General features: G+C 43.4%; 1 protein-coding gene across 1 annotated transcript in view; it reads left to right on the top strand.

The window, feature by feature from the left end:
* Positions 1-8,979, top strand: part of DPYSL5 (dihydropyrimidinase like 5) — a 110,587-nt gene that overhangs the window by 13,422 nt on the left and 88,186 nt on the right. The gene's annotated exons all lie outside the window — the stretch shown is intronic.

The following is an 8,979-nucleotide window of genomic DNA, read 5'->3' as shown; positions in this document are numbered from 1 at the left end:
AAAAAAAAATTTTTTTTAAAGAAAAATTAGAAAAAAAATGAAAAGACAGAGACAGAAAGAGACAGAGAGGAGACAGGGGCTCCACCAGGGTAGATTCTCAGCAGAACATCTTCATTGCTCTTATCTCTGAAATCACTAGATCTCAGCTCTCATGGTAGACTCCACAATGTATTTTTTGCTGGTTGCATTCAAATCTTCATGAAAGTTTAGATAACTGTTCCAAAGTTATAACAACATGGGTACTATTTTATACTGTGCTTTCATCTGACTTTCAAAAAAAAAAAGGTTATTCATGTCTCTACCTTTTACAAATGTAAGCTTTAAATAACTGTCTGTCATTCTGTTAAAATGCACTATATTCAGGGTTGGCAAGTGGCATGGTGGTTAAAGGTGCTGAACTCCCACATGGCTGATCACGGTTCAAGTCTCAGACCTGGTGGCTTGCTTTCTCACTTCCTCTCTCTCTCTGTCTCTCTATGATCAAATTGGAAAATAATAATGATAATAATAATAAATAAAGTTAAATAAAATAATTCTTTTAAAAAAAGAATGCACTATATTCTATCTAAACATTTCCTTACTGATGAACATTTAGGTTATGTCCAATGTCTTATTATTTTAGATATTACAATAGTGACAATCCTTATCCACATGAACATCACAAACTGGAGTCTACTACCTAGCCAATAATTTTTTTTAAGAATGATTTTAACTTAGGACCAGCAGTTAGCATAATGACTATGTCGCTGGGCTCCCATGTAGTCGACTGTGGTTCATGTCACGGGCTCAGTGGCTTAAAACACATACCGGGCGCATGTACATGCGTGCCCAAGATCCTGAGAGGAGATGGGAGGAGAAGGGATTGTGGCATGGCCATCCCCACTGGGGGGTGATTTCTCACTTTCTGTCTCTCTGTCTCTCTTTGTCTGTCTGGCAAGCGCACATGCCCTATAGCAAAAATCTCTCCAAAATAATAAATAAATAAAAAGAATGATTTTAACTTTATTATTATTATTATCCAGTTTGATCAGAGAGATACAGAGAGAGAGGGAAAGTAAGAAAGCAAACCACTAGGTCCAGGACCCAAACAGCTGTCAGTCATGTGGGAGTCCAACACCTTTAACCACCACGCCACTTGCCGGCCTCCCAATAATTTGATTTTTAATAATATGTTTTTAAGAATAGATACCCTCCTTTTTAAAAAAATGTCTTTGGGGCTGGCAGGTGACATGGTGATTAGGGTGCTGGACTCCCACATGGCTAACTACAGTTTGAGACTCGAACATGGTGGCTTGCTTTCTCACTTTCCCTTTCTCTCTCTCTCTGGTCAAATTAAATAATAATAATAATAACAACAAACAAACAAACAAATAAAATTAAATGTATAATTCTTTTTTTAAAAAAATGGCTTTGGGGTCAGAAGGTGGCATGGTGGTTATGACCAACCACTATTTGAGTCCCAGACCCAGTGACTTGAAATTCACGTTGTGCGCATGCCCAAAACCACAAGAGGAGAATGGAGGAGAAGGGATTGCGGCATGGCCCCGAGGGGGATTTCTCACTTTGTCTCTCTGGCAAGTGCATGTGCCCTATTGCAAAGATTTCTTTACAAAAAAAAAAAAAACAGACTTTGAATGTGGGGTACAATTTAACTCCCAGTACCTAATTTTTACAGAGACATGCATAAATGCCTGTTAATTGCCTAATTTAAAGGCCAGCATCCCAAAGTTCCCTGATTAGAGGATGCTTTCTAATCAGCTTTAGTTGGCAAGTTATTCATCAAGGAATTTGTGAGAAAGTAGGAATAAAATTTGTCTGAGATAATCAGCCCAGCCCTTGAGGTAGCCTCATAACATAGTGGTTAAACTCTGTGTATAGGGAGTCAGATCCCACATGGCTGACTAGTTCGAATCCACGGCCCCTGTGACTTAAAAAACACTGGGCATGTGTGCATGCTTGTGTGTCCCAGATCCCGACAGGATAGAGAAATGAAGGAGAGGGGTTGCAGTAGGACAACGCCCCATTAGGGGTTGCTTTCTCTCTCTCTCTCTCTCTCTCTCCCCATGTCATGCACATGCAACAAGAAAGAAACATACAAGACCTGTAATAATAACTTGGAGAGCAAAGGACCCAAAGAGAAGCTGATTTTTATCAATCGATTCTATAAAACTGTGCCGGCATTAACTATAGCAGGTGACACCCCAAGTTGACCATTGTGAAAGAAACTAAATGGTGTCCACATTGTGGAGAGACTAAATGGCTACAAGGAGCAACCAATGATTAATTGAGTCCTAAGTATCTGGGAATAGCCAAGCACTAGAACTGACTGTCGGAGCAGCCTGGCACGTGAGAGAGAGCTTTAACAACCGTCCCGTAGCTGGGCCGCTGAATGCCTAGGACTTAACCCAGAGCTGTTATTGCAGATGGGCTTGGACGACTTCTCAGACCTGCACGTTTCCTGAATGCCGGCCGGCCGCAGGCAATGTGACGTCTGGGGAGGAGCTGGCACATGGGCTGGGGCGCAGTTTTTTTTTTTTTGTTTGTTTTGTTTTTTAATTTATTTATTTACAGTCATTCACTGTACATCATTACAACATACAAAATGAGATTTTTCCATCCAGAGTACACTGTATATTGGCTCAATCAAGCACATCAGCATACATGTTATCATCAACAAATAATTTTCCATTTCTTGTTTCCTATATGTTTTGCTTTTTTTTCCTCGTCCTTGATTCCCTATCTCTTACCCTCTTCCATCTCCCACTCTCCTCCCACACTGTCTCTGGTATCTATGTTTGCTTTCTATACTGTTTTCTCTCACATTTTATTGAGTCACTAAAGATCTTAATTAATCTAAATATTTTCATAGCAAGCACAGCTTATATATATACATTTCTATGAACACAAGTCCAACTTTAGGCATAAGCCTCAATGAGTAGAATGAACATCCTATAAAGTAGCACCTAGCTGGGGCTATACATCATACTGCAGTCATCAAATAGGTATTTTTTCTTTTTTCTGAACTTCTTTTTAACTTAATTTACATTCGTTCCCTAAGCATCGTCACAGCATACAAAATGTGATTTCTCTGGGGCGTAGTTAGTGGACGGACTCTTCTGCTTCCTAGGTGTGAGAGACCTGGGGCCAGGCCATCTCCTCTTCCTGAGGCTTTGTCTGCTCCTGAATTGGAGGGATGTTAATGTCGTCTTAACAGGTTGGCTAGGAGAACTAATGGGATAATGCCCACGGATCCTGGTGGGCGCAGGGGAAGGACTCAGTCAGTGGCGCGAATGGAATAGTCTAGCGCTGAGTTAGGTGCTTGGAGATCACGGAGGTGTACAGGAACGTGGTCAAAGGCACCTGATCGCCGGATAGACAGGCTGGACAGTGCCACCATTGGTACTGAGGCAATAGCAAGCCATAAGGAGTTCATTCACAATGATTCCATTTCCTTCTCTGTAAAAGAGGAGGCGGAGACTGGATGCTGACAGCTCTGATGTTCTGTGACAGCACCAACATGGCTGTGACTGTCACAGTTACTTATCAGTGAATACCAGTTGTGTGGTGGGATCTATCAAAATTTAAACTGCATATACCTTCTTTTTTAAAAAAAAAATTATTTTATTTAACTTTATTTATTTATATATTTTAATTTGACCAGAGACAGACAGAGTGAGGGATAGGGGGAGAGAGAAAGCAAGCTGCCAGGTCCTACAGTTGGCCATGTGGGAGTCCAGCACCCTTATTCACCATCCCACCTGCTGGCCCCTAAACTGCGTATACCTTCTAACCCAGCAATACCACTTGTAGGAATTTATCCTAAAGGTATACCAGCACATGTGCAATGCAAAGTAGAAAGGAGTATTGTAGCATTATTTGGACTAGCTAACAATTAGACACAACCTAAATGCCCACCATGGAAGAACTAATTAAATTTATCATGATACATCCTGAAAAGGAGTACCATGCAGCCATTAAAAAGAATAAGGCAGGGGCCAGCTGGTGGCATGATGGATAAAATGGCCAAATCCCACATGGCCAACTGTGGTTCAAGTCCCAGACCCTGTGGCTTGAAAATCACTCCAAGCATGTTTGTGTGTGTGCCCAAAATCCCAAGAGGAGAATGGAGGGGAAGGGATTGTGGTATGACCACCCACCCCCCTGGAGGGTGCTTTGTCACTTTCTCTCTTTTTGTTTTTTTTTCTCTCTCTCTGGTGAGTATACATACTCTATAACAAATTTAAAAATAAAAGTAATAAGTAAGCCAGATCTCTCTGTTCTGATATAGAACAATTTCCAATTATATATCATTGAATTTCAGTGCACAATATTTTACATTTTTTAAGAGGTTTTTGCCGAGACCAGCAGGTGGCGTGGTGATTAAGGCGCTGGACACTCCCATATGGCCAACCATAGTACAAGTTCTGGACCCATGGCTTGCTTTCTCACTTTCTCTCTCTCTCCGTCTATCTCTCTCTAGTCAAAGTAAAATAAATGAATAAATAAATAAAATTAGATAAATTTTTAAGAACAGAGGTTTTTGCCTCAGAGCACATGCATTCACTAGAGAAAGATAGAGACTGAGACAGTGAGCGGGAGAGTGAGAAATCACCCCCCGGGGGGATGGCCACTCCGCAATTCCTTCCCTATCGTTCTTCTCCTGGGGTCTCGGGCATGCATGCACATGTACCTGGTGTGATTTTCAAACCACCAAACCCAGGACTCAAACTGCAGTTGGCCATGTGGGAGTTCAACAACATAGCCGCTACACCACAGAACATTTGATTTTTTTTTAAAGACTTATTTATTTATTAAATTTTATTTGTCCATTCATTTATTTTAATTTGACCAGAGAGAGACAGAGATAAAGTGAGAAAGTAAGAAATCAAGCCACCAGGTCCAGGACTCGAACCACGGTCGGCCATGTGGGAGTGTCCAGCACCTTAACCACCACACCACCTGCTGGTCCCACAACATTTGATTTTTTTCCCCCAGAGGGCACATGTGCTTATCAAAGAGAGACAAACAAAGAGAGAAAAAGCACAAGAGCAAATCTTATGGGTTATGCTACAGTCCTCCTCCATGTTTCCTTTTAGGTTTTGGGCACCCATGCGCACTTGCCTGCCTTTTTGTTGTTGTTGTTGTTGTTGTTGAGATTTTTGCTATAAGGCACACACAGTCACTTGAGAGACAGAGAGACAGAAAGCAAGAAATCACCCCTGGGAGGATGACCACACTGTAATCCTTCTTCCATTCTCCTCTTGGGACTTTAGGTACACATGTGTATGCACCCAGCATGAGTTTCAAGCTGTTGGGTCTGGGACGCAAACCACGGTCAATCATGTGGGAGTCCAGCAACATAACCATTATGTTACCTGCTGGTCCCAATGTCTGGCATGTCTTTAAACCAAGAGATCCAGGACTCAAACCTCACTGTTGGCCATGTGGGATCCAGTTGCCTTAACCACTTTACCAACTTTACCACCACACCACCAGCTGGCCCAGAACAATATTTAATGCAGGCTACTCTTACATTACTCATTACGTAATACTGTATTTATATATACATATATATACACACACACACACACATATATATACACACACACATACATATATAAACATATTTTATGTATATTTATATACATTTATATGCACATATTTGTGCATATACACAGATATATGTTTATCTATATAGAGAGATGTATAGATATACATACACAACAAAACCCATGTTGGTGCTTGTTTCTAAATAGGGGGCCTGGGAAAATTGACATGTTTTAATGTTCATCAAGTATGTATGATAAACAATAGTAACATAATTTGGAAACCCTGGCTGGCTCTGGCTCACCCTGTCAGAGACTCGAGAAAATGTGAGATGAGTGAAGTCCTTGGGACCACGCTCCTGGCTTATTTCCCCAAACGGATCTCCATTTTGTGGCTCCCTAAAACACAAGCACACATGGCTCTGGGGGCTAGTGAAGAGACAGTGTGTCTTTTTTCTGCCTGCCCAAAAAGAAAGGCTCTGGGATCAGGAAGTAGAGATGACCCATTTCTGTTGATTAACAGAAGGAATTTTCAGTTTTCTCCCTTTTAGTTCTTTTTATTCAGAAGAAGTCTGGGCTTAGAGTTTAGGACACAGACGGCGCAAAGGGCTAACTGGGCATCATGAACCTTCCCCCAGTAATCCATGTGTTTGCCCACTCTCCCTCCCACCATGCAACAGGTACCTTGACCTACAGGGGCCAAGTGTCATCCTAGGACACTGGGGCTCAAAGAAACCTTTAGGCAACACTTATCCATTTCACAGAGAAGGGAATGCCAGAACATTTTGACTTCCAATGAACTGTATTTGAGTGCGGAGAGGATGTCTGGTAATTATGTGCTCTTTGGTCCTTGATGGTGGGGTAGGACGACTCTGGATACTCCCGTAGAGTCAGCTACTTCATGTAGAATGTTCCATGGGGCCTTGTGTTCTGGTTACTGTGGCCATATTTACCAAGGACCATGAAGACAGACTCATGGTGCCCCTTGTCTCCTCCTTTCACCCGACTCTGGGTGTTCATGGACTAACATACGCCCTTCCCCTTGAATGTGGGCAAGACCTAGTGACTTGCTTTTGCCCACAGTCTTGAGTATGATGGGGATGTCACTTCCATGACTGTGTTATGTAAGACTCCATCTTGCTAGCATATTCACTCCTTGCTAGCTTGATGAAGTGGCTATGCTGGGAAAGCCCACTTAGCAAGACATCAGTGGCATCCAGGAGAGGAGGGTGGCCTCTGACTAAAAGCCTACAACCATATCCAGTGAATTCTCCCCACAACCTGAGTGAGCTTAGAAGCAGGTTCTTCCCCAGTTGGACTTCTGGATGAGAACACAGCTCACCCTGAGTGCAGCCTTGCGAGGCTCTACACAGAGGACCCAGGACTCTTGACCCATGAGAAGTATGAGGAAATAAATGTCTTTCTTATTTAGATCATTATTTTATTTAAATAGTATTATTAAATAGTAAATAACATTTATTTATTTATTTATTTATTTAAATTTGACCAGAAAGGGACAGAATGAGAGAAAGAGAAAGTGAGAAAGCAAAGCCACCAGGTCTGGGACTTGAACTGCTGTCAGACATGTGGGAGTCCAGTGCCCTTAACCACCACGCCACCTGCCGGCCCCTAACATGTTTTGTTTTAAACCACCACATTTGGGATAATTTGTTATATACCGTAGAAAACCAATACAGGGCTCTCCTGTGGCCCTAGGCTCCAGGTCTCTCAGTAAGCTGATTATTGGTGAATGTGCAAAGTTGAATTTACTTCTCTTCCTTTTGGTAAATGTATCTAGAACTAATTTCCTCACGTGCTCTCATAGGCAGTCTTAGACTTGATATTTCCAAGAGCACTTTCGAAAGTGAAGAGAATTGCTATCAACAATTTACTTGATTGGGTCTATCGGCATACACTGGGCCTAGGCCAGGTAAACTGGGGGGTGTGTTCACCCCAGCTCTGCTTGTTCACTGTGGATGGCCCATTCTGCCCCTTGCGTCCATTGCCTCACGTCTTTTCTGAGCTGTGCTTTCTTCCCCCTTCCTTTCCTACCTGATGGCTGCTTCTGCCTGGATGGAGGTGGAGAACCATATGTTCCTGCCTATGACAAGGCTGATGGAAGTCACTTGGATGGTGGCCACGTCCAGCCTCTGTGGTGGAGGGAGGCCATACTGCCTGAGTTGCGATGGAGCTGTGCCAGGGAGGTTACTAGAGCAGTTGTCGGGGGATTGACACTCAACGTGTGCAGCCTGTTCTGGATGTTCTTTGAGCATTTTGGAACCATCTGGGAGCAGCTGGACTCCCCACACATAGCCTGAATGTCCCTTCACTTTCACGCTGAGCCAGTCCCCGAGTGCCCTCGGCCCCTTCCATCCTTGGTGCCCAGCTGTGCAGACACCCCCACCTCTAGCTTGGCCGCACCTAGCATGGATTCCGCTAAGCTTACACAAACACGCACGTGCACTTGGCATGGATTTCAAGTCACCAAATCTGGAGTTCTAACCGTAGTCAGTCATGTGGAAATTCAGTGCCTTAACCACCATGCCACCTGCTGGTTCGAGGCCTCATTTTTTAATCTTAAAAAAAATTAATGCAGGGACCAGCAGTTAACATAATGGCTATGTCACTGGACTCCCATGTAGTCGACCGCAGTTCGAGTCCTGGAGCTGGTGGCTTAAACTCATGCTAGGCGCATGTGCATGCATGCCCAAGATCCCGAGAGGAGAATGGAGGAGAAGGGATTGCGGTGTGGCCATCCCCCAGGGGGGTGATTTCTCACTTTCTCTCTCTCTGTCTCTCTCTCTTTCTGGCTAGTGCACGAACCCTATAGCAAAAACCTCTCAAAAAAAAAAAAAAACAAAATTAATGCAGGACAGGCCTTGTAGCATAATGCTTAAGGGAGCTGTTTCCAGGTGGCTGACCTCAGTTCCTATCTGGTCCCTGTGGCTTGAAGAACACACTGGTGCACGTGTGTGCGTCCCCCAAGTCCTGCCAGGATGGAGAAATGGAGGAGAGAGATTTGAGCATGACCATACCCCGCTAAGGAGTGCTTTCTTCCTCTCCTCCCTCTCTGTCTCTTTAGTAAGCACATGTGCCCTCTGGCAATTTAAAAAAATTAATGTAGTGTCTGTACTCTAATTCACAATATACCCTTTTTTGGTTCCAATATGACGATAAAAAGAATTTTGGAAATTACGCACAGATGAATATGTAGTCCTCCCTCTGTCCCCTAGTCTCCATGAAGAAGCGCCCTGTTTGCCTCAGGCTCATATATGCCACAGTTCTCCGGTCCTAGGCCTAGATGATTCTATCAGCGACTAGATGCCTTTCTACACCGAGGTAAACTCCACAGAGGAGGGTGATACGAGTAGATGATGGGAGAGGTGAGGCGGAGGGTTGACGATGGACGTTCTGAGCACCTCAGCTAGCCGAC

Source organism: Tupaia chinensis, unplaced genomic scaffold, assembly GCF_000334495.1.
Source record: "Tupaia chinensis unplaced genomic scaffold, TupChi_1.0 Scaffold139757_1, whole genome shotgun sequence".
NCBI classification, from domain to species: domain Eukaryota; kingdom Metazoa; phylum Chordata; class Mammalia; order Scandentia; family Tupaiidae; genus Tupaia; species Tupaia belangeri.
This window is presented reverse-complemented; position numbering and strand designations above follow the sequence as displayed.